Source organism: Cyrtonyx montezumae, unplaced genomic scaffold, assembly GCF_038088225.1.
Source record: "Cyrtonyx montezumae isolate F1298 unplaced genomic scaffold, pur_monq_1.0 scaffold_23, whole genome shotgun sequence".
NCBI lineage: Eukaryota > Metazoa > Chordata > Aves > Galliformes > Odontophoridae > Cyrtonyx > Cyrtonyx montezumae.
The window spans coordinates 8,375,895-8,399,316 of record NW_027071970.1 but is presented as its reverse complement, the minus strand read 5'-3'; the positions used below and the strand labels follow the sequence as shown (position 1 = coordinate 8,399,316).

At 36.6% G+C, this 23,422-nt stretch overlaps 1 protein-coding gene across 3 annotated transcripts in view; it reads right to left on the bottom strand.

Moving 5' to 3' along the window:
• The window catches only part of RIMBP2 (RIMS binding protein 2), an 88,693-nt gene that overhangs the window by 53,153 nt on the left and 12,118 nt on the right, over positions 1-23,422 (bottom strand). For all 3 annotated transcript variants that reach the window (XM_065739108.1, XM_065739110.1, XM_065739105.1), the window contains exon 2: positions 3,410-3,499. The gene's annotated coding sequence lies outside the window, so the exon portion shown is untranslated. The remainder of the gene's footprint in view (positions 1-3,409; positions 3,500-23,422) is intronic.

Genomic DNA, 23,422 nt, shown 5'->3' with positions numbered 1-23,422 from the left:
GGAGAGGTAGAACTGCAGATATTGTACACATCTCAGGATTTTTGTTCAGGATCAAATAGCACATACTCAGATTAATTAAAATTTAAGGTCACTGAAGTGATAATCCCATTCTCTACTTTCAACAGTCTTTGAACAATGTTCCATATAAATTTTAATTTCCTAGCTCAGAAATAACAACTAATTCTACCAGTTGCCTTCAGAGAATTTATTTGTTACTTCTAGCAACACTAATAATTCTAATATTTCTGCAGGGCCTTATAGCCAGGACTTCTTCCTTCTGAATATCGTATGTCAAAGAGCAGCATGATAAATGTATATAAATAGTATAAAACAGCATAAAACTTAATCAGTTTTTTTGTTTGTTTACTTTTGTTTGGATAAAACTCGTTAAGTGCAACTGCAATGCTCTCTACAAGCAGGCTGTGTGAGAATATGCATGAACAGTATATGCATGAACTTGAATTACACAGAGCACATCGAAACATCAGTGTTCCCAGTTGATCTAAATTGAGTGCCATTATAAACAGTTCTAAATTCATGACAGAAATGTAGGGAACATTTTGATCTGTGATGTTTCTCTGTTCAGTGCATCAACAAATTTATTTTTCATCTCACCACTTCTCACTCAGAAGTGTCTTCATTTGAGTCAGTTATGAAGGCCAGAATACTGCTGAAGTACATTTCACTTTCTGAACTCTTAAATGCAGGAACTTCGTACAGAGACCAGCAAAATAAACTGCTGGTTTATTTTGTTATATCAGTGAAACTCAGACAGTCAATTGGAAGAATTTCTTCCTGTGAGAAATGGTAGTTCTCTTTTACTGACATGCTCAGGCTGAAAAATGTTTTCTGCCACTCACAGTTTACTGTGTTGTACATAAATCACAACTGCTGAGCTCTAACTACTGTGCCTGAATACAGAAATGCACCATTTGCCCTAACTCCAGACTTTTTAATATGTTGATGTTTCACACCACTGATATTGTTTTGAAAAACTGATTCAGAGTCTCCCAATAAAATTGTATGGTATCAGGTATCACAGAAATACATTCCAAACAGGTAACGTCTTGTCTCTTTTTATATAACCCATAAATATTCAGTTGAACAGAGAAACAAGTCAAAGCCTAGTGTCACAGCACTTCTAGGGTTACAAAACCTTTTCACAAGTACTCTGCTCCAGAAACACGACTTTATTCCTCTTATGCAGAGTAACAACACAGAACTGCATAAATTAAGTAAAATTTTGTTCTTATTTGGTGCATTAAAAAGTAGCACAGCTCATACTTGCTCCTTTCTACAGCTGAATATCAACAATTACATTATGCATTAATGAGCAGTTGTTTTACCTATACTGCACAGCAGAATGCATAAACATTCTCCCAGCTCCAATTGCTAGGATAAAGTTGGCCCGTTTTTCAGGTCAGCTCTCATGGGGGAAAAGAACAAACCAGGTTTTTCCCTTCAGGGCTGAGCCCTAACTCAGATTCAGAATTCTGCACTAGTCTCAACATTCATGTGCATTTATTTTCACGCTTTCTTAAAAGTAAAAAGTAATCTGAACTGTACAATCAATCCTCATTTTCATTTTATGTATGGGGGAAGGGGAAGAAAAAAAAAAGAAGAAAAAACAGCAATTCCCTAGAAAACTTGTTAGACAAGCAGGTTTATTAACACCTGAGGTATGCTGCAAAATTCCTCATACCTTGCATATTTTTAAAACTGTTGAAAGTGAGAGGGTATACTTAAAGGAAGTCTTTGATCCTGCAGAAGATGAGATATAAAAACCAGCAGCACAGACACACTGAATTTTTGTAATGTGCCCTCCACAGCATTTTACAAACATCCATAGTATTATAAATCCCAACACTGTAATGGTGAAAGGTGCTTTTAGTAAGTTAGTGGTTAATGTGACTGAGGTTAATACTGCACCTTTATACTAAGTATATACTTAATACTGCACTTCAAACTAAGTTTTCTAGCATGTCTCAAACTCCTCACTTTAGTAAGATACAAATGTTACCCATAATAAAGTATTATTAACCACGTAAGTCATCACTTTCTGATAGTAAGAGAGCTAATCTTCTTAGTGTCACCAGTGTACTAAGCCTTCACTGCATTAATGCTGCATGGTATTTCTACGTCAGCTAGAATATAAAACTGCCTATGTAAGTCTTTATGTGACTTGTGAACCAAACAGTGAGGGTGATATGTAAACAACAATAAAAAGAAGAGAAAAACATTAAAGGCATGACAAAATTCCAGACAGACAGATGGACTAATAAAATTGAGTAACACCATGATCCATATCTTCCTTCCAATATAATACACTGTTGTGCTGCTTTGGTATATCAAAATAATTTATATCCTCACCTACGTAAAATTTCTGGTCTGCTCTGACACCGGGTGCTACACAGAAAACTTAAGAGTACATGCATAGCTACCTCTGAATCTATTTTTCTTAGGACTAAGTCAGACCTCCTTCGGTTTGGAAATACAGCACTGGGCTGCTCTGTGACACATACACGTCAGAGATATCAAAGCATGCAGCTACCACTGTTTTGCAAGGTTTGGGATGGGCTTTCATCAGAGCCTGTATGAGTTACAGCTCTTCTGATGTGAATGAGGTTGCTGAGCAACTCACTTAAGCCCTGTAGAAATCCCAGATTGGAGTTTTATTTTTAGCTAAATGTAGCCTTGTAAAGTGGCTGGTTCATGATGTTTCTTCCTCTGAATACATATGTGATGAGGTAAGGCACATCAGCCCATGCTACTTAAGCCATGCAGAATTTGCCACAGATAAAATCACTGTAGTCAGGAAGACATCTTCTGTGCTGAAACAGGCAACAAAACAAAACAAAAAAGCTTAATATCAAAACAGGACCTAGAATAGCTGAGACGTGGACTTATGCCATATGTCATGCTACAGGGGAAATAACAGCTGATAAACAGAATTTGCAAAATTTACTGCTGGACAATGACATTTCAACATTTTATTCAGAAACAAAAAAGAAGTACAAAGGAAAAATGCAGAAGGGAAGGAAAATACACTGCTAGTGAGTAATCCTTCCTGTCATCATCATTTGGAAAAATTAATGATGTGTTTTCAATCAAGTCTCATGAAAATTACTGAAAAAAACCCATCTTTTTTCCAAAGCCTAATACCAATTTACGATGTTAAGAAAAGATGCATCAGGAATAATGCATCTCTGTACCAACTACCAGTGTTCCTTTTTCACTTAAAATAGCCTTTGTTTGTAAAATACATATGTAACTTATTTTTAATTAAGATATTTTGTGTTTTCTAAGAGGACATAAAAATCAGAGGTGACTACACAATCCATTTTTATCGATTTTTCAGACTGATTACTGTAACAAATTGATGTATGAGTACTGTGCTTATTATTGGTACCTGGTCATATTGCAGGGCTTTGTGTGACACATTTGCATACTGAAGACTCAGGCGATTCTTTTCTTGCACAGCATCCTTCAGTTCATTTTTCTGAAACACAAGAAAAGAGTGTGTGTTATAACCATTTATCTCCATTACAGTACATCCTATTAAGTTCTTAAGGAAGCAATGTTTTTGCACTGTTTGGTATTAACATACCATTAAGAGTAGTACCAGGCATAAAGCCAAAGGCACTGAAGGTGCAGAAGCAGAAGATTAGCTGGCAATTACAGTTGGCTCTGTCATAAAACCACATGTTTTCAGTAGATGATCTGATTAAAGATCTGCAGACAAATAGATGTGATATCACAGGCCTGGTACATTCATACATTTTATTAAAAAATAAAAAATAAAAATCTCCCTGCAGGTGCAACAAGGAGCTCAGACCTATCTACCTTACTGAGAGTGGGGAAGAAACTTAGCTCCTAGAATAAAGCAATATTCTCAAACTTAGATCTTCAGAAGATGGTCTGAGGGCAAAAGCCAATAACTGGAATGTGTAATCAGGTACATGCCTATATTCATGTATGTCACTAGGAGTATGATAGCTATTCCTATTTGTAGTAAGTCTACTTATAATAAATGCATATATACATGCTTAAATTCAATCACTTTTAGAGTCTGCGTAGAACACTTACATGCTACAGTGGCAGGCAAACCCAAAATGCAGACAGAAGACAACACAGTCCAAACATCAAGATATTAAATCAGCCTCGAGAATTTTTATTTATTTACACAGTGCTATAAAAAGAATGGAAAAATGGAAAGCAGATAAGCCTCACATATGCAGTCAAATGTCAAATTTGGAGAGGGAGGGTCACTCAAATCAAAACACACAGAGCTCAGGAAAAGTAGCAGGATTCTCTGGTATTTCTGATAATTTTGTACAAGTTAAGAAAGAAAGCTATCTGAGATAAAGCTGTCACGTGAAAGGTGAAAATAAGTGCATAAGACTTGACTGAAAAGTTGCCAGGAGGTATGGGTTACAGATTTGCCTGATGAAGAGCTTCTAGCTAGCTAGATTTTGTACTAAGTTGTAATCATATCTTTCCAAAACCAATTTTAGGACTTTCTCCTTACAACACCTGTGTTTTGATACTGTTTACACAGTACAAAAGTTGTTTAACTTCTCACCTAAACTGTTTCCTAAGCTTTAAGTATGAGAACTGAGGAAGCTTAAAGATTTCTGCCTAATGACTACTTGGCTCTTGATATCCAATAAAGCATGACCTTGAAATGATGTTATGAGGTATATAGCACATACAATTTTTTTCCTGCAATTAATTACCATTAAGACCAAATATGATTAAAACTATTCACTGGGTTGAAAACTTACAGAGTAAGGTACACATAATGACATTAGGAATCAGTTTTCTCCTGAAAATGAAATTAAAATATCAATTTCATAAAACACTGAATTCTTGTGAATGACAATGATTTTAACATATCAACTAATTCTGACAAATAAGACATCTCTGACCATACCCAGAATGCCACTGATAGTCAAGTTTGAACATAAACAGAGGACAGTGGAAAACAGTTCAGCCTAAGTAATGACACATTAGAGCATAACTATTACACAGTGTCAAAACATCTAATCACTGGTGGGGACCTATTCTCTTGACTAAACACTACTGTGCTAAACCAAGACATCAAATCACAGAATATTCAGTCTCCTAGTTGCAGTTATACCCATAATCTCACACTTACAGATGTCAGCAATTAAAATTTCTCAAGTTCTGTTAAATCTGTTGTTTAGGATGCAATTAAAAGTGACAGTCAGATTCTGAGATGCTAGACACTTCTGAGGGACAAAACGACAACAATTGCTTAGCTCACATTACATTTTCCAAGGTGTGAATTAAATAAGCAAATATTTTTACAATACAAGCAAACTGCACTGAACAGTTCCTTGGATAAATGAATAAATCATCAAACCCTATTAATTACTGAAAGTTATTTGTAAGGCATCGTGTAACTATTCTGCATTTTAGTAGGCAAAGATAAGCCACACCGGATGCCCTGAGAGACACTTACAACCACAGGCTTCTGTCAAGCGAGATTCAACATTGACTTTAATGGATCAATTTACATTTGTTACGAATCAATACTGCTCAGCTGACTTTAATGGGGAACAAGTGACAGTGCCTTACCAGTTTTTAATAATGTTATTAAAAGGAATTCAAGCAGAAATGGAGGGGAGGAAGAGTGAAGAGCTTAGGACTAATTGTTGGGGATCTAGACCAGCATCCTTCACACCCTATTTAAATTCTCCAGAATAGAAAATGCTTTTCTGAGAAAAGGCAAAGCAAATGTGCTGGCTGTCATCCTATCCAAAGAAAACACATTTATTTGCAAGAATGAACTTAAGTAGTGCAGCAACTATGTCAGTTTCACTGGTCCTTAGAAGTTTAGCAATTTGTTTTTGCTTCCATTTCTGTTCACAGGGGCAACTTCTTTCAGTCATCTTTTGGATTTGCCAGGATAAAGGACCACACATGTTCCTCATCCCAACCAAATTAATAAAAGTAAACTATCCCTTGATCAGTAGCAGGAATTGGTGGCATGTTTCCAGCTTAGAAAATGCACATAATGAAGACCAAGAAGAAAGGAACTCGGATGCAAAGGTTCACTTGAGCTGAAAGACATCTGCACACATTATCAGTGTGCTTTGAAATAACACACACACATACACTGACAACACTCAAATTGCTGGCTTTCAGAAAAAGCACTGAGAAACAAAGATTAACCAACTCAAAGGTCTCAGAGCAATAACATGGTAAAAGCTATGCTGAACGGAAGCCTCCTAAGTCAAGCTCCTTTATTGAGCCATGTCTGCCAGAGGTATCATCATTGTTTCTATTACTTGTTGACTTAAAGCATTTGTCAACAATGGACCGCTACAAGAGGGCTCTGACAGAAGATTTCTGGCAAATTCAAAAGCAAGTGTTTAGTCCTAACACCTCATAATCATAGGTCACAGAAATTAAATAGTGGAGGACTGGGCTGCTAAAGCTTTTGCTCTCTCTCTGCAAGGATGGCAAGTTTATGCAAATCTTTCTAAAAAGCTTCTACAACTTCTGAGATGTGCTTGGGATTTCTGGAATTATATCCAAGACTTCATTAGGTTGGATCATGGAAAATATTATTAACAATAAGCTGCCTACCCAGAATTTCCCCTAATACTTACATGAAAATAGATCTAGAAAGAAAAAAAAAATGTATAATTCTTTTTGGTAACATTGGCAGATGCATGTTCTGCTCACAGGAGAGCTACTGCAGAAGATAATAAAGAAGCATACAGATGAAGTATCCATCACGTTTCTGAAATTCCCCTGGGTAATTTATACAGCAGCCACATGAGTCCACTACATTTGGAGAATATATTTGCTCGGTATACAAGAATACACATATGAACATATATTAGTGGTATGCAGGGAAAGCTAATGTTCACACGACTACTGTACAGTAAGAGATTCCATGCACAGAAAGCCATTTTAATTTTCTGCTATTTACCTTGCCCATACTTTTACTTATCTGTATGAAAAAGCTCTTAAGCAGAGCTGTTTTACAACTGGTGTTGAATACTAGAAAGCAACTACATACAACAGAAACCAACCAAGATACAGAAATTCCTTTGCTCATAGAATGAAAACCAACAGATAAAAACCTTGCCCTTCTCAGAGCTTTCTTTGAATAACAATTTTCTACTAGACCTATAGAAAGAGGAAGCAAGTTTATTTATCATCTGACAGAAGCCTTAGCTGAAACTCAGGTCTGTGCATTGCAAAAAAAAAAAATTGAAATTGAAAAGTGAAATTATCAGTAGACCAAAAAAGTACATATTTTAATTTAATATGATAAAAAGTAGAAAGAGGAAACAAAGAGAGAGATCAAGCCACTTGCCAAAGGTCATGCCCTTAACCAGGTGGCTTAGGGACAGACTTACTCCAAATCTGCCTTCCCACACACTGCTCCAGTCATCTGCCATGTCCTGAAAGTAACCTGTAATGGGATTAACTGAAGCAGACATACTTAATGCCCACATGGAACACAAGGCAGCTTCTGAATAGCAAACACAAATAGTACTCAACAGCTCTGTCTTCTCTTTAACATTTCTTTAATGTTTCTTAAAGATTAAAATCTCTTCTTAAAATTTCTCGTGGCAATTTCTCCAGTATTCCCAGCCACTAACTGTACATGAAGATGCACATTTAACAGTACTTCTTTCGCATTTCTTTACACTGCAAAAGGAATTTCTTCTCTTGTGACAATGCAATACCATGTGTATTTCTGCAAATGATAGTCACGCATTGTTTAATATTCGTGGCAGTTTGTGATTCTTTTTCTAATCCACTGGCTTCAATATTTTCCAGATTAGTTAAACATAAGCCTTCAACAAAGACCACCAAAGTTAATTCAACCATCTCACAACTAAATTTAACCCAACAGAAAATTCATATATTAAAAGTGAATTCAAGTCACATAGATGACTTCAGCAAGGCCTTTGACATGGTCTCCCACAGTATTCTCCTGAGGAAACTGGCAGCCCGTGGTGTGGACAGGTTCACTCTTCTCTGGGTGGAGAACTGGCTGGAGGGCCGTGCCCAGAGGGTAGTGGTTAATGGAGTTAAGTCCAGCTGGCGTCCTGTTACGAGTGGTGTCCTCCAAGGGTCGGTATTGGGGCCCACCTTGTTTAATATCTTTATTGATGACCTAGACGAGGGAATTGAGTGTACCCTCAGTAAGTTTGCAAATGACACAAGTTGGGAGGATGTGTCAAACTGCCTGAGGGTAGGGAGGCCCTTCAGAGGGATTTGGATAGGCTGAACAGCTGGGCTGAGCTCAATGGGATGAGGTTCAATAAGACCAAGTGCCGGGTCCTGCACTTTGGCCACAATAACCCCATGCAATGCTATAGGCTTGGGGCAGAATGGCTTGAAGAATGTAGAGAGGAAAAGGACCTGGGGGTGTTGGTTGATGCTCGGCTCAACATGAGCCAGCAGTGTGCCCAGGTGGCCAAGAAGGCCAACAGCATCCTGGCCTGTATTAGAAATAGTGTAGCCAGCAGGAGCAGGGAGGTGATCATCCCCCTGTACTCAGCTCTGGTACGGCCGCACCTCGAGTACTGTGTTCAGTTTTGGGCCCCTCACTACAAGAAGGACATTGAGGCCCTGGAGCGTGTTCAGAGAAGGGCAACAAAACTGGTGAGGGGTCTGGAGCACAAGTCTTATGAGGACCGGCTGAGAGAGCTGGGATTGTTTAGTCTGGAGAAGAGGAGGCTCAGAGGAGACCTTATTGCACTCTACCACTTCCTGAAGGGGGGTTGTGGTGAGGAGGGGGTGGGCCTCTTCTCCCTGATAAATAACGACAGGACGAGAAGGAATGGCCACAAGTTGCGCCGGGGAAGATTTAGATTAGACCTGAGGAAACATTTTTTCTCTGAAAGAGTGGTCAGGCACTGGAATGGCCTGCCTAGGGAGGTGGTTGAGGCACCATCCCTAGTGCTGTTCAAGAAGCGTTTAGATGAGGTGCTAAGGGATTTGATTTAGTAGTTGGGTAGGGATAGTGATTGGAGGATGGTTGGACTAGATGATCTTGTAGGTCCTTTCCAACCTTATGAACCTATGAACTTATAAGATGAAAAAGTTGTTTTACATTTTTCTTCCACGGATAAAACAGAAGATTCAGATATGTAGCATGAAATCTTAGTAGCCCACAGAAAGATGAGCCTCAGAAGAAAGAAGTGAGCCTCAGAAAGATGACAGTTCACTGCTGCCCTGCATACAGCACAGTGCTGTGTATGCCCCATGTGACAGGGGCCAGAGGGGCACAAAAAAGATTTGTTTTCCACCCGGGGGAAATCCAACACATTTGATTAATACCTTATTATGTGGTAAGTTGTCTCCATAGGGATTTTATGGCTGTATCCCGAAAGAGCTTTGAGGCTTCAAATACATTTTAAAGGAGACAGATGTCTTCTGGAAACGCTATACAGAAATAAATAGAAACCTTTTCCATTTGCTTACATTTACTTGACAGCTAGCACTGAATGCATTAACAACAGGGCAACACTTCTCACTTCAGTTCTTGCAGCTGCCAATTTCAAGCAGAACCTCCAAGTCAACAAAACAAAGAGGTCAGGAAATACATAGGGCAGCCATCACAAATGACAGACTTCCTGGCAATGGGTTGGATACGTGCTTCCTGCCTCCAGGTAGTCAATGAATGCTAGTGCTTCTCCCCTACAGCCTTCCCTACTCTCAGTTGAATAGTTCTACCAGAAGTCTAAAGGGAGCACGCAAAAGGGTTTCCCTCTCGTACTGCTTGGATCTAAGAGATTTTGTGGAACCTTGCAGCTCATCACTGAACTTGACAAGATTCCGATTTTTTCAACTCATGACAATGAACCACTACCAGGCCAAAATCCAATCCTGTGGAAAACACTGCAGTGCAATCTTCCCTCATCTTTTCTCTATTTTCATACAAATAACTTTTGTCTCTTTTTGCAAATTTAATGAGGGTTTTGTCCTTTTTCCCCTTGCTGCTCTCTTAATTGTTTTCAATTTATTCACTCTATGTAGCAATTCTAGCAATTTAATCGTGTTTAAGAAAGAACATTTTACTAAGGAGTCACATTAGGTCTACGACTTAACCTATGCAAATCAAACCATCACAGCTGTTAATTGCAACCACTGGAGACTAACAGCTCATCGGGCCAGTTACTCCATGGCACTGTGCAAAACTTACGCCAAGAGAAATGCTGACTGAATGTTAGCAGACCAATGAGCAAGTGAAAAGGAAGTAGGACCTCATAGTCACAAAAAAAATCTTCTTAGCAGTCCACAGAGTCTCGACATTGAGTTTTAAGTGTCGAACTGCCTGCTATCCTTTTCTAAAGACACTACCATTCAACACATTTTTTTAACAGCATCAAAAAAAGGCAAAGTAACACAGGTTTGAAGAAGTTTAATTAATTGTTCGACAAAAGACAGCATGCATCCAAAAATTTTAGAGAGAAATGAACACGGGAAATGAATTACATAGATGTAAAAAATAGAAACTACGTAGAAACATTCAACTTTCCTCCTCCAAAAATATGAAAGCTCTGTCACAGATACAAATCAGCTAGTAACAGAACAAGCCAAAACACAAACTTCTTTATAATATTTTTAGGGAGAAGTTGCACAAAACTTAGATTGCTTCTATTCAAGCTTTTTCAATGAGTAAACATGGGAAGCATATACCATATCTACATATATAACATATATGGTGAGGTGTCAATCAAGCACGTATTCATGTCAGGACTCTACAGAGTAATTTACAAAAAGAATCTGAAACCTTGTCTTTACCATGCCAGACAAAATCCCAAACAGCAAGGATATTTACTGATGTATGTAAGAAATGCCTCAGGGTATTTTCAGCTCAGGCATTTCAACTTAAGAAAACAACACTAAAGATGATATTTTCAAAATCTTTGAAGTAAACTTAAACAGAAAATTGACAGCCCTCCCAAATGTATAAAAATACAATCAGTCCTACAGTATGCCATTTTTTAAAGGATGCCCAGAGCATTACAGACACACCAGTACACCCTCCACACAAAAAATGGGACAAATAATAAAAATGTCATTTAAAACTTAGAAATAAAAAACATTAAAAATAGATGTATTACCTTATATATGAGTTGCATCTTTTTAAGTGCAGAAATGAGAGCAAAAATGTGTGTTTCTAGTAGAGCAAAAGTAGAAATCCTCCTGCAGATATGGGGACTGGCTATAAAAATTGATGGTAGGAGGATGACTTCTGTAGATTTAATACAATCTGACACCACTGTCTGGGTAACAAGGTTCTACATTGCCTGGAGAAAGGCATCTGTTGCCCTGTGTGCTAGTTTGCTCATCCATCAATTATATTTGTGGCTTTTTTTGTTTTGCTTTTTAAAAAGTTATATACTATTCATTTATTGGTAGCTTTTTTCTTCAAGATTTCCTTTGCCAGTAACCTGGACTGACTGCATTAGAACACACTGACTGTAATCCTACATGATGTTTCTCTATTTTGACGATGCACGCACAGAATCGCATTATTCCAAGAGAAAACTGAAAACCACTATTCTAGAGGTACTTAAAGGAAAAGGGAAAACGAATAACCTTCTGACATTTTCTCACATATTTCTGCCCTATAAAGGACTCATTACTAAGGTCAGGTTTAACACCACCAATTTATTTTTATTTTTATTTTAAAGGCAAAGACTATTCATCCTCATTCTATCATATCCAACATAACAGTAGTAAAAATGTAGGATCAAAGAAAGCCCTAAAAGATGCCAAATACCTCCCTTCTCCCCATGCCATGAAGGGTACAGTTCAGTTCTATCCAGTATTGTACTCCACCATTACCAACTCAATTCTTAGAAACATGCAATTGTAATAATATGTGTACTGTAAATTAGTGGAAGGCTGTTAAATGCAAGGAAAAATAATCAAACTAAAGGCTTTTCTCTGTTTTTTGGTTTTTGTTTTTTTTTTTTTTACTATTTATCTGTGATTCTAACTCTGAATTGTCACAATCAAGTACACATTATCAAGCAGTCCAGGAAAGATGTTAGCAATTAAAGACTAAAGAACCCAATTTTACATAGAATGTTAACAGATGTGCTTTTTTTTTATTATTTTTTCTGCTGCTACACTTTGGAAAAAGAACGTCCATACAGAAATGCTTCAACTTTAAATAAAACCCATGCTCAATTAGATTTTCTTCATTTTTAAAGAAGACTGATTTTCAAGCAAATTGTACTTCATTCTAATAAAAGAAAACAAATGCAGCTTTGCCCTCTAATCAGTAGGCTGAATGTAGTGTTATAAACACTATTTAAAAACAGCACTTCTTAAAAAGCACTACCAAATAAGGAACACAGGAACTGTAGCAGTATATCGTATTTGGAAACCACCAGTGCCTTGGCACTGCAGTGACCAGGACCAGATGCTAAGAAACATAAATAATTAAAGTGCTGTATTATTTTTCACTTCAGTAAGACTCTTAAGGTAATAGGCTTTGCACTACCACCTCATTTCATTCATGTTCCTTTTAGAGTATTAGCTCTTTACGCACTGTTTCTCATAACTTTTTTGTACAATCTTTTCTTACCACCTCAGCTCTGCCACCCTCAACAGAAGCACTGCTTTATACATTAAGGCAGCTTGGGCCATGCTTTGCCCAGAGGGGAAAAGGAGGGTTCAACATCAGATGTACCTGAAGCCTTGAAAGATGCCCCAGTTTTAGAGTCCTGTGTATCTGTATTTGATTTGCTGTCATCAGACCACAGCCATTGATTTTTTTGTTGTTTTGACACGTTCTCAATTTTCTTCAGCTATCACATATGAAAATGACAAAACTCTCTCATCAACAATGAAAATAAGTGATAATTCTTGATATATGAAGTATGACGGTTTTATTATCATGTCCACCTTCACAAATAGATAACATATCCCAGACTAACTGCAGATGTCAAATATCAAGTTTATACAAGTTCTCTTCAAACCATTAATTTTGGACTTTCATCTATTCTGGCTGAAGGAAACATGAACATAACAAAGAGAAAGATCTCCCAGGAGAGCAGTTCAGTATTTGCAATTACACTTGTATTTCGTGATGCTTTGTTTCCCCCACGAGGCACATGGAATATATCACCTACACACAAAAGCCCAACTGTCTTTGCACACTTCAGATTCACAACACAGACGGAACAAAGTCTCTGACAGGCAGTAGGTGGCACTACATTTTTTGGTTAGCTCCTACAGAAAGTACTGTGTAACACAAACCCAAGTTTTCAGTACCATGATTATAAACCTTCCCAGTATCTGCTATGGAATGTTATTATTGGACAGCTGATTAATTACTTAATGACAAAATCATATCTAAACTTGATGTGGAAAACAAATGCAAATATGTGTAGCTGGTAATTGAAGAATCTACTCAAAGCAAATTAAGTTTTATTATTTTTAAAAATTAATATATTAAAAAATTACTGATTTCAAAGAAAAAAAAAAGGAATTCAATACCCCAAAATAATAGGATGTTTATTCACCTTAACACAGGAATACTTATAGATGAGCTGTTCCAATAACTAGAATTATACAATACTATTAATGCTTTCAACAATGAAAAACAATGAAAAAGGACAATAGGCATAAATATTGATAGAAGTTTCACACCAAAGTAATGCTACCACTGAAAATGCAACTGTTCCCAAACCAGCCACACAGAGCACCTATACAAAGCGCTTTAGGTTCTGTCAGGTTACTCTCTTGGAGATGCCACTTCACTCTGAGTTAGTCAAAACTACTATTAAGTATTTCTATAAAAAAAACAACAACACAAGAACATTCACGTTCCACCACGCTGTCAGACAACAGCCAGCTGCTGGCAACACAAACACAACCAAGGGTACCATAAAAATACATTTCTGCAGCCATAAGTAGAGAATCAATCTTAAACTTAGTATTCTCCCTTGGAGAGAAGCAGAAAGTTAATCAGTTTGATTTGTGGGTTGAAGTAAAATCAATATTTATTCATTGTTTTTCCTTTCAATTATTTTTACACTCACTTCTCAACGCACTAAATGAACCAGCATGTCTGAGAGGCCAAGTCTAAATTCTCATTTCCCACAGCACAATTCGAGGTTATACAGGGGTAACTTAGAAGAAAGCAAAAGAAAGAAATAATCTGAAATGATCCACTTTTAAGGGAGAAATATGTTAACATGGGGTTCCTTGAAGAAAGGCATACATGAAATGCAGCACAGGATAAACAACCCCATTCCAATGCTGGTGGTGAGCTGTCTGAAGGGGACTTTCCCTGTGGTTCCCTTAAGAAATATTTTCTTACTGATGTTACCATCATAAAGCATATTTTGTTTCACATCTGCAACTGGTATTGATTTTTTTTCTACTGCCTTGACTTCAATGGATGTGGTAAAGACCTACCTTTGTTTTTTAAGTCCAACAAAATGCAACTAATTATTTTAAAATAATTAAAATGTATATTTTTTTTCTTGCTTTCAGCAAATGCATGGATTTCCACTTAAACTTTGTGATAATCCAGAAGGAAATTGCTATTCATATTTTCCATTTGCTACGATTTCACTAGTGGAAGAACAAACAAAACACGTCAGCTAGAAACACACGAACAAAGTAATTCTGATCATCACTGGAGCTCATTAGGGATAAGGCTGCAGCACAGAGCATCTCTTTAATTACCTACTATGGCATTAAGGTTTCTATTTGCTGATTAACAGAAGGCATACAGAAGACTGGTGAATTGCAGTGTGGGCATGGAGATCTCTCAGTGGAATAACTTACAGGATCTTCTACAGACCATTTATGTTAATATTCTGCTAACACAACAGTTGCAGGCACTGTTATATAGGAATAGCTCATGGAGAAATCTTGTCAGCTCTGATTAAAGAGTCTGTCTCACTGCACTATTTCTTATGATAGAAATTTCTGATTTTTCTAGAAATAGAACAAGTCGTCTTGTTCTATTTCACTGATAATTAAAATGCAAATAGTTAGATCAGCTTTCACAAACATTTCTCAAAAAGCTTTTCTTTCCATCATGCACAAAGAGAAGACCAAACAAGATCAGCCGTTGTCATGGCAACATCATGCCCCAGCAGGTGGAAAATGCAGTCCTGTGGCACTAAAAAAGGATGAAATGTACTGAACCTAAGCATAACACCAGCTCCAGCTCAACAAGCTAACGATGTTTTCAGAATCTGCCATCTTTTTAAGCAGCAAATATAAAGAGAAAAATGTTAAAAAGGAAGTGTGAGCTCTAGTGACATTAGTAATGACACAACTGTATTAGGTAGAAGGTTATACTGACGTGGTGCGCAGTTCTGAAAGCCTACAAAAAGTTCAGCACAATTTAAAAAATAAGTGACTCAAAAGCAGAAAATAATTTTTCATTTCAATACAAATATAAGAAAAATATGCTGAATAATTTTAGGATCTACATGTCAGAATCGTTATTCATAAACAGCTCTTCATTCTCCAAAGGTTCTGCTTTCAGAACAGGTAATATTACAGCCTTCAGGTAAGACTTCCACTAAATGAAGTATAAACCAAACACAATAAAAAAATATATACATTAACCTAAGCAAAGTGGCATGGACCACTGCTTTCCCTGCAAGAATTTTTAAGAACAGCTGTACAAAATGGTATGATGATCATTCTGTGGTACAACAAAATCTTCCTTAATTAACGCTAGCTAAAACTAAGTGCCATCTTTGAAAGCTTCCAACCTCATCCTGTTCCAAGAAAAAAAAAAGAACTGTACAAGCTGGGAAAGCTATAAGTCACAAAAAATGTTTTTGTTTTTCAAATAACGTCTCAGTATGAATCTTCGTGAAGGACCAAATCTCCTTTTGGGCACTACCTGATTAGAAGTACGTTCCTAAATATTTTTGTCTTTCAAAGCATAAGACAAAACCACTAAAATAAAGTCTAATTAACACACATAATTTTGGAGAAAATAATCCCTTGCTTACAAAAAAAGGACAATAGCTTTACAGTATTTTAATAGTAGTAGGTGCTTGAAGACTCCTTGCAGCTTTGAACAATAAAGATATTAAGAAAGGTTATTTGACAGAGCACAGGGATGATGACAGCATATGATCACCATAAAAAAAGTCTTGAATATATCTATACCTATAAATACATGCTGAGAATGTCAGTAGTTAAGACAGTATTCCTTGCAGGAATATGTGAGGCTTGTTTTTCACACAGATGCACTTACTAAGACCAAAAAATGTTCACTGTTTTTGGATTCTTCCAGTGGTTAGACACTCCTGGAAAACAGAGGCAGCCACCAGCAACAAGCACTTCTGGAAACGTTTCACAGATGATTTGACTGGCACTGAGCAGCAACGTGAAAGCAGAGTCAGTGCCAGATACTAACACAGAAATCTTCCTGCATGGTATTGGATGCAAACGTGCAAGTCTTTAAGCCTCTAAAAACTACCACAGCTGTTCTGGATTCTTACTTTATTTTGCTGCCATAAATTTGCTCTGCATTTCTATAGTCTATAAGGAGAATTTTCCAGGCATCTTTGTGTAGAACAGAGCGCAGACAAGAGTCACACGTATCGTAAAATGCAACACAATATCTAAGCAGCATAACTAGCATGCTACTTTTCATTATTTTCTCTTTACTAAGTCTAATTAATGCAGCCAGGAGATACTTACCATCCTGCTTTCCTTAGGCTGAACTCTAACAGAAACAGATCAACAAGGCCTCAACTCAGGCAAGGAACTAACTAGTTAAGAGCTGTGGAATACTGAAGCATTTTATCAGAACTCCATAGTATTTTCCTCTTCGTTTAACTCTGACAGAGATAAATAAATGTATTGCTCGAAATGTGCATTGAAGTTGCAATGACTTATCTCTGCTATTTCCCAATTCTTCACAAACGCGTTATTTGGCATCAGTTAAATTTGCTTCAACTTGATTAATTAGGTGTATATCACCCTCAGTCTTAAGCCACTAATTATTTCATTACTTAGAGTTACATGTGGTAGCAACGAAATGTATTTCACCCCCACTTACTCAGAAAGCAGTCCTGCGCACACACGATTGCATCCATCTTCCCTCCTTAAAAAGGCAGGCAAAGAAAAAGAGTCAGAGTCTTTTTCTGCTCATTCATGCTCTTCTGCATCACACTGCAAAACTAAAATGAGTCCTCCTTACTAGCTGAGGCTGACCTTTTAGCCACTGGCTGGAAAGGGAACATCTCCCTCCTGGGGGCTGTACGAGGGGAGGGTGTTAGGCACGCCTGACACCTCTCAGCCACCGGATGAGATGAGGCAAAAGCACACTGAAACTGGTAATTTCGTAAGGTATGATTAGTTTTATTTACACAAGGCAGGCTGGCAAGCCATGCTCAGCTTCACGCTACCCTGAGTACCTGCAGCAGAGAAGCCTTCTGTGACCTGTAACGTCAGCAAACATTTACATTTTGCTTTATTCTTTAAAAGTCAATAATTAACTGCTTGAGGCTGAACGGAAAGATTCTGTGAGCTTTCGCTGCCTCTGTACTCCAGCTTTCTGTTACTAATCCCTGAACTAGACCAGACTATTCTAGGACTTAAAGCATTTATATCCACATAAATAATCGAAGTTTATTCACAGTTGTTTCCAGGATAAAATCTTGGCATGTCAGCAAAGCACAGAATTTACAATTTTGCTGCTCATTCTTTCATTAAAAAAGATGTGTAAAATAGTTACAGAGACAGAAAGAGGCTTTTGCCTCCTATCACTCAAAACAATCTAAGTGATAGGAAATTTAATTTCTCTTTGTGCATAAAACCTTCTTAATGCAAGTATGCATGATGCATATCCTGAATATAACTTTTAAAATCTCTCGCTCTCACTTCACATAATATTACATAAACCTTGAAAAGATGCATGATCTTTGTTGTTGCAATGTGCACATTTGCTGATACATAAACAAAGTCTTACATTAAATATAAATGACCTGAAAGCAGCTTGTAATTGTGGAGACCTTTATGCTAACCAACCAGGTTGTGCTCTAATCAGAGCACAGAATTAATCTTTTGTAAAAAATACCACCAAATTAGCAAATCATCTTTCTGAAGGAGAAAAATCTAAGGAGAAGAAAAATGATGCAGAATATTTTTGATTTGTGAACTAAAAGAAAATAAATCTTGACTCATGTGATAGGGATAGGGGAAATAACAACAAAATTAAACTCTGCACAATGAGAACAATCCCACGGAAGGCACTCTTGGAACACAGTGAGCTGATGCGAAGGACTGATAGCACTACTGCTGCTGCTACAGGAATATAGTATTCCACTTAATAAAACTGAGTGCTAAAAATTTCCCTTGCTGAATTGAAGATCAAAAGAAAATAATTCCAATGATATTATTTAGCTTCAGGGGTTGTCATGTTTAATTTTTTCAGTTCATAAAAATCAATTGTTGCGGCAGCCACAAGTTGAAAGCCTCATGGATGCTCCCAGGAAAGGCTTAGAGGACAGAAAGAAGTGAAATACCAATGAACACTGGTGTATCAATAACGTTGTGTTTGCACTGTTTCAAACTGCTGCACAACAAAACAATGTTAACTGAAGAAAAATACTGATCCTACACTTTGTAGGATTTTAAAGCTTACTTCAAAATGAACTGTGATTTTTAATCTCCCCAGTAATATAACTGAAAAGCACTGCCAGGTTTATCCTGATGAATACAGTTCAGCTGCTGGCTTCTGGGATGCCATTTGTGACAGAGTGTAGGGTGATTTTAATGGCAGCATTCTCCATCCCCACATTTGTATAGCTCTTCATCTGAGCAACACTTTTGTTCAGGTATCATTCAATATTGATCTAGAAACCTCAAGATCTTTCAAGACACTGTAGTAACATCCACTGAATGATCAAAGCGTAACTGGTTTTTTTTTAATATAACATTTTAAATAACTGACAGAGTGATTTGCTTTGATCCCCTGAAGAGCTTTTAAAATAACTGAAGGGCTGTACAGCCCAAACACCAAATGGCCAGTATCCAAATTTTAAGAAAGCAAAGGACAATGAAGGGAAAAGTAATAAATAAAAGATTAAAGAATAATTATTTTATTAATGAAGGATATTATACATTCAACATATTAGGCTTGCAAACAGAAACATAAGTAGTAAGCTAAATTTACTGTACTATCTGTTTCACCAATTTTATTCTCTTTCCATTCATAGATATATGAAAGGGACAAGTCCCCATTTATAAAACACTATCCCAAAATCTGAAGAAAAATAAATTCGATTTAAAATCTGGGAAGATGAAAATTAGTTCTGTTATATTTCATCTGAGCTTATTTCACTTCACAATTTCTGAATCTTGCACATTCAGCACCAGTGCAGCAAAGAAAAACAATGCACACAAGTAATTTAATCTCTACTGATTAAAAGGAAAAGTTATTTTTGTTTCACATTTCCAGTAAGTATCAAAACTATGTTTCCACATAAATCATCAACTGAAAAATGAAATAAAGAAAAAAGAAACAAGATATTTAATTTAAAAAGCCTCATAGTTCACCACTGTATAGCAGTCATATATAGGGGATATTAGCATAAATTCTGAGCTCATCAATTAAAAATGATCCTACAGCTGAAATCCATTCATGGAGTATGAAACAGATCTCTCACAAGTTAATTAGAATTCTCTATGTAAAACAAATCCTTGGAGAATATTTAAAAACTACACAATTTTTAGCATTTTAGACACTTGAGACCAGATACTGTCAACTGTATTCCTACCTGTCTACTACACGTCATTAATATATAATTTTATTCATATTTAAGTATTTTTAAATCATAATTTTCCCCCTTCCTAATGTAATTACTTGGACCAAGGAATTCTGAAAAAATCTTTATTCCTCAAGCAAACTATTTAGCTCTGATAAAGCCAAAAGAAATTTGTTTGGATTAAATACAAACAGAAAACAAATTTAAGTGATGCTTCTGAATTTCACTGGACTGAACTTCAAAACAGAATGCTAATCAAGGAAAGAGTTTTAACTTCTCCCTCATTATGAATAAAGCCTTTTAAACGAGGAAGCCCTTCCAGAGACATGAAGAACTCTACAAAGGTGATGAAAATGTAAGTAGGAAGACTAGCTATCAGGATGTCTTTCAGAAAAAAAACAAACAAGAAAAACAGAAGTAGACCCCAGGACAGCAGCAATAACTTAGTCAACTATCCTCTCTATTTTAAAAATAGACTGTACTGTACAATGTAATGTAGTTCACAAATACCAGGTGCAGGTGTAAATGTTGCTTAGCTTCTCTACATGACATTTAGGCAGAAACTCATCATACTGACACTAAGTTAAAATAAGTTGATCATGACTGAATCCTCTCTGATATGGATATAAATAAAGTGAAGAATGAAACTGAATTTCATTCAGCTGCACATTCATGAAGTTTCCTAAAAAACAAGTGGTTTTTTTTTCTATCTACTGAATAATAACACATGGTCCAAAAAAGAGATTACCTGAGATTAGTGAGGTTCCAGAGATCAGATGTCTTGACAGATTCCCCTGTACCAGGGACAGTAAAAATGTCAGCCATTCTAAGAGACATAGTAGCATATGAAATATTGGTATTTCTCCTAAATTTCCTTGTTCAAAATACATAGCTCTGAAGTTGCTGTTTACACTGCCTGTAGTACCCAACTAACTTTTATTTTCATACAAATATTTTGACTAGAATATGCATCTATGAGAACCATTTCATTGCACCTCATTGCAAATGATATCCAAGAGGTTGCCTCTTAGTGAACCATCATTTCAGTGTTAGAGTGCACCTCATTAAAGGATAACTCTGGACCCTGCAGCCTGATTTATTCACATTTTCCTCCACTTCACACTACATTCAAAGTCTGAAAATAATTTTATATTATAGTTATTATTACTTATTATAGATCAGTGGATTATTCTTCCTGTCAGTATTTGTCCAATTCTCAAACAAACAAACAAAAAAATTTGTCTCTGGAATAACTTGTGAAGACCAAAATTGCTACATATTTTTTCTTCATCTTCCCTTTACGGCACTACCACCCAGTGTGCAGAAGGCACAAATTCCTCCCATGTTTCTTTCTTTCATAGATATTACTAGCAAATGTTGGAGAATGGACAGAATTAGAAATAAATTAGTATCACTCATGAGCCATCATTCATCTGAAGTAGATGTAGCCTAAATTCTTCTCACTGTGGGTAAATGATCTACTTATGGTCACATCTAAATGTTAAAACATTCCCTTGAAGTTATTCTAAGGAAAGATTATTATTATTTATTGGCAACATATCGTGAACAAAACTTTTTCTTTTCTTTGAAACTTCTCCAAATAAGATCACTAATTTCAAACCTATGCTTCACAAAACTTGAAATATGATACAAGATTATCTGCTTAATGTATATCTTTCAGGCAATTTAGGTTTTATGGCAGCTACACGAAGTTTAGTTCTGCTTAACAGACCTGTGAAGTTCTTCACAAAATAGAAAATAAGTCAGGAGAAATAAGCACACAGCCTTCAGGTGGTTAAAAACAAACAAACAAACAAAAAACAAGGCATAGTAAAATTGAGCTAGAAGTAATAAATTCTTAGCTCTCTCTCTTATTGGTACAGTAACTCACTTAGAGAATCAATGTTACCATTCTCCTTTTATTTTCTGCTGAAAAGCAGGCAGATGAGCAGAGCTTGTTAAGTCCATTTGTTCAAACTTACAATTCTGTTTCAGCCTCTGTCAAAATGGAAACTGCCACTTGATTAGGAACTCAACCAAATGCCAACTACTGCAGCCTTCAAACACTCAGACAATGCTTTATTTACCCAGAGGAAATGAAACTCACTGCCAGTATGTTTTGTATTCAGTTTTTATTTTCTTTTTTTATTCAGAGGATCAGAATTTTGGCCTTTCCTGCTTTCAGCATAATTCAGCATGATTCAGTCTTGCTGCTGCCAAGACCATATCACCTTAAATGGGTTTTAGCTACATAATTAACCAAATGATTTATCGTAATTTTGTTCTGTCATTGAGAAAGAAGTGGATTGACATTAATGTTGTCTCCTCAACTCAATCTGCTAACCACTGTTAGCTGAACCACGTGTAGGAAGAGAGTGAGCATTTTCCCTGAGAGTCCCAAACAACTCACAGTGAAGGGAAAAACTCCTGCAGAGGAGATGGCCATCTGAACATTATGGCAGTCTACAGTTCTGCCATAGCAAACCCAAACACTCCTAGCTTGTTAACTGGGTAAAAAAAAAATCAGAATATTTTGCTTTCCTCTGCCAGATAGTCAAATAACAGCATTTCTTCTTACATGCAAAATGTACACTATAAAAATTAATCTCCTCAAGGCAATACCCCATTTTAAACTCCAATTCAGATTTCAGTGAAGACAGGCACAAAATCATTGTTTAAAAAAAAAAAAAAAAAAAAAGCTGTACAAGACCACCGTTGTAGCTGACTTGCTCTATGTCACAAGAAAATTGAACTAACAATATTTAGTGCCTTGCTGTCATACAAAGTATTTTCCAAATGAATTATACAGTTCCCATAGATATTCATTTTCATGAAGAATCCTGACTTTCCATTTGTACTTTTATTACAAATTTGAACAAAACTTGACACTTCTAACTTAGAGCAAATACCAGGAAGGAAAGGTTCTTGTTTTAAACAGTCTACCTGATGTTGCTGCCCCAGGACCATCCAAAAGTCTTTCATTTCAAGACTTTCAGAGAACTGACTTCCAAGCTTCTGATTCCAGAAGAATCCAGAGAACAACCTGTCAAACAAGTTGGCAGCAGAACAGCTTGCCACTTTCCTATTTAAACTCTTTCAGTAGCCCTATAGTATGGGTCTTCAACACACTTCTAGCTCCCCAACAAGCTAATCAGTACCATTCATGCTTTCAAGCGAGTATCAGCAGTGATTTGCATGCATTTATCACAAATAGGCTTCAGTTTCACATTTGATATTCTGAAATTAATATTATACAGCGTATACAATACAAAGATGAACACATTCCACATTTAAATGATGATTGTACAAATCACCAATCCAGCTGGGGGAAAAAAAAAAACAACACAGTAAAAGCTAGAAACCAAATTTGCAGTGAGTTTTCACAAGTATTCAGAATTAAGGTGAAAACTGAATGGAACTGCACAAACCAGTCTGTGAACTGAAATTATAGACAAAAATTAAGGGTGAAAACAGGTCTCCCACCAAGTGATAAGCAAAAGCTTCTGTGATAACAATCTCCCAAAGTATTTGTTGCCTCTGGTTATTTCCTAGATGTGGAGAGAAGAGGAAATTTAAGAGCATAATAGCTCCCACCTCCTACAATAAGCCCCCTCAGAAGATTCAATCACTCTGCTGGCTGCTGGCAAGACACA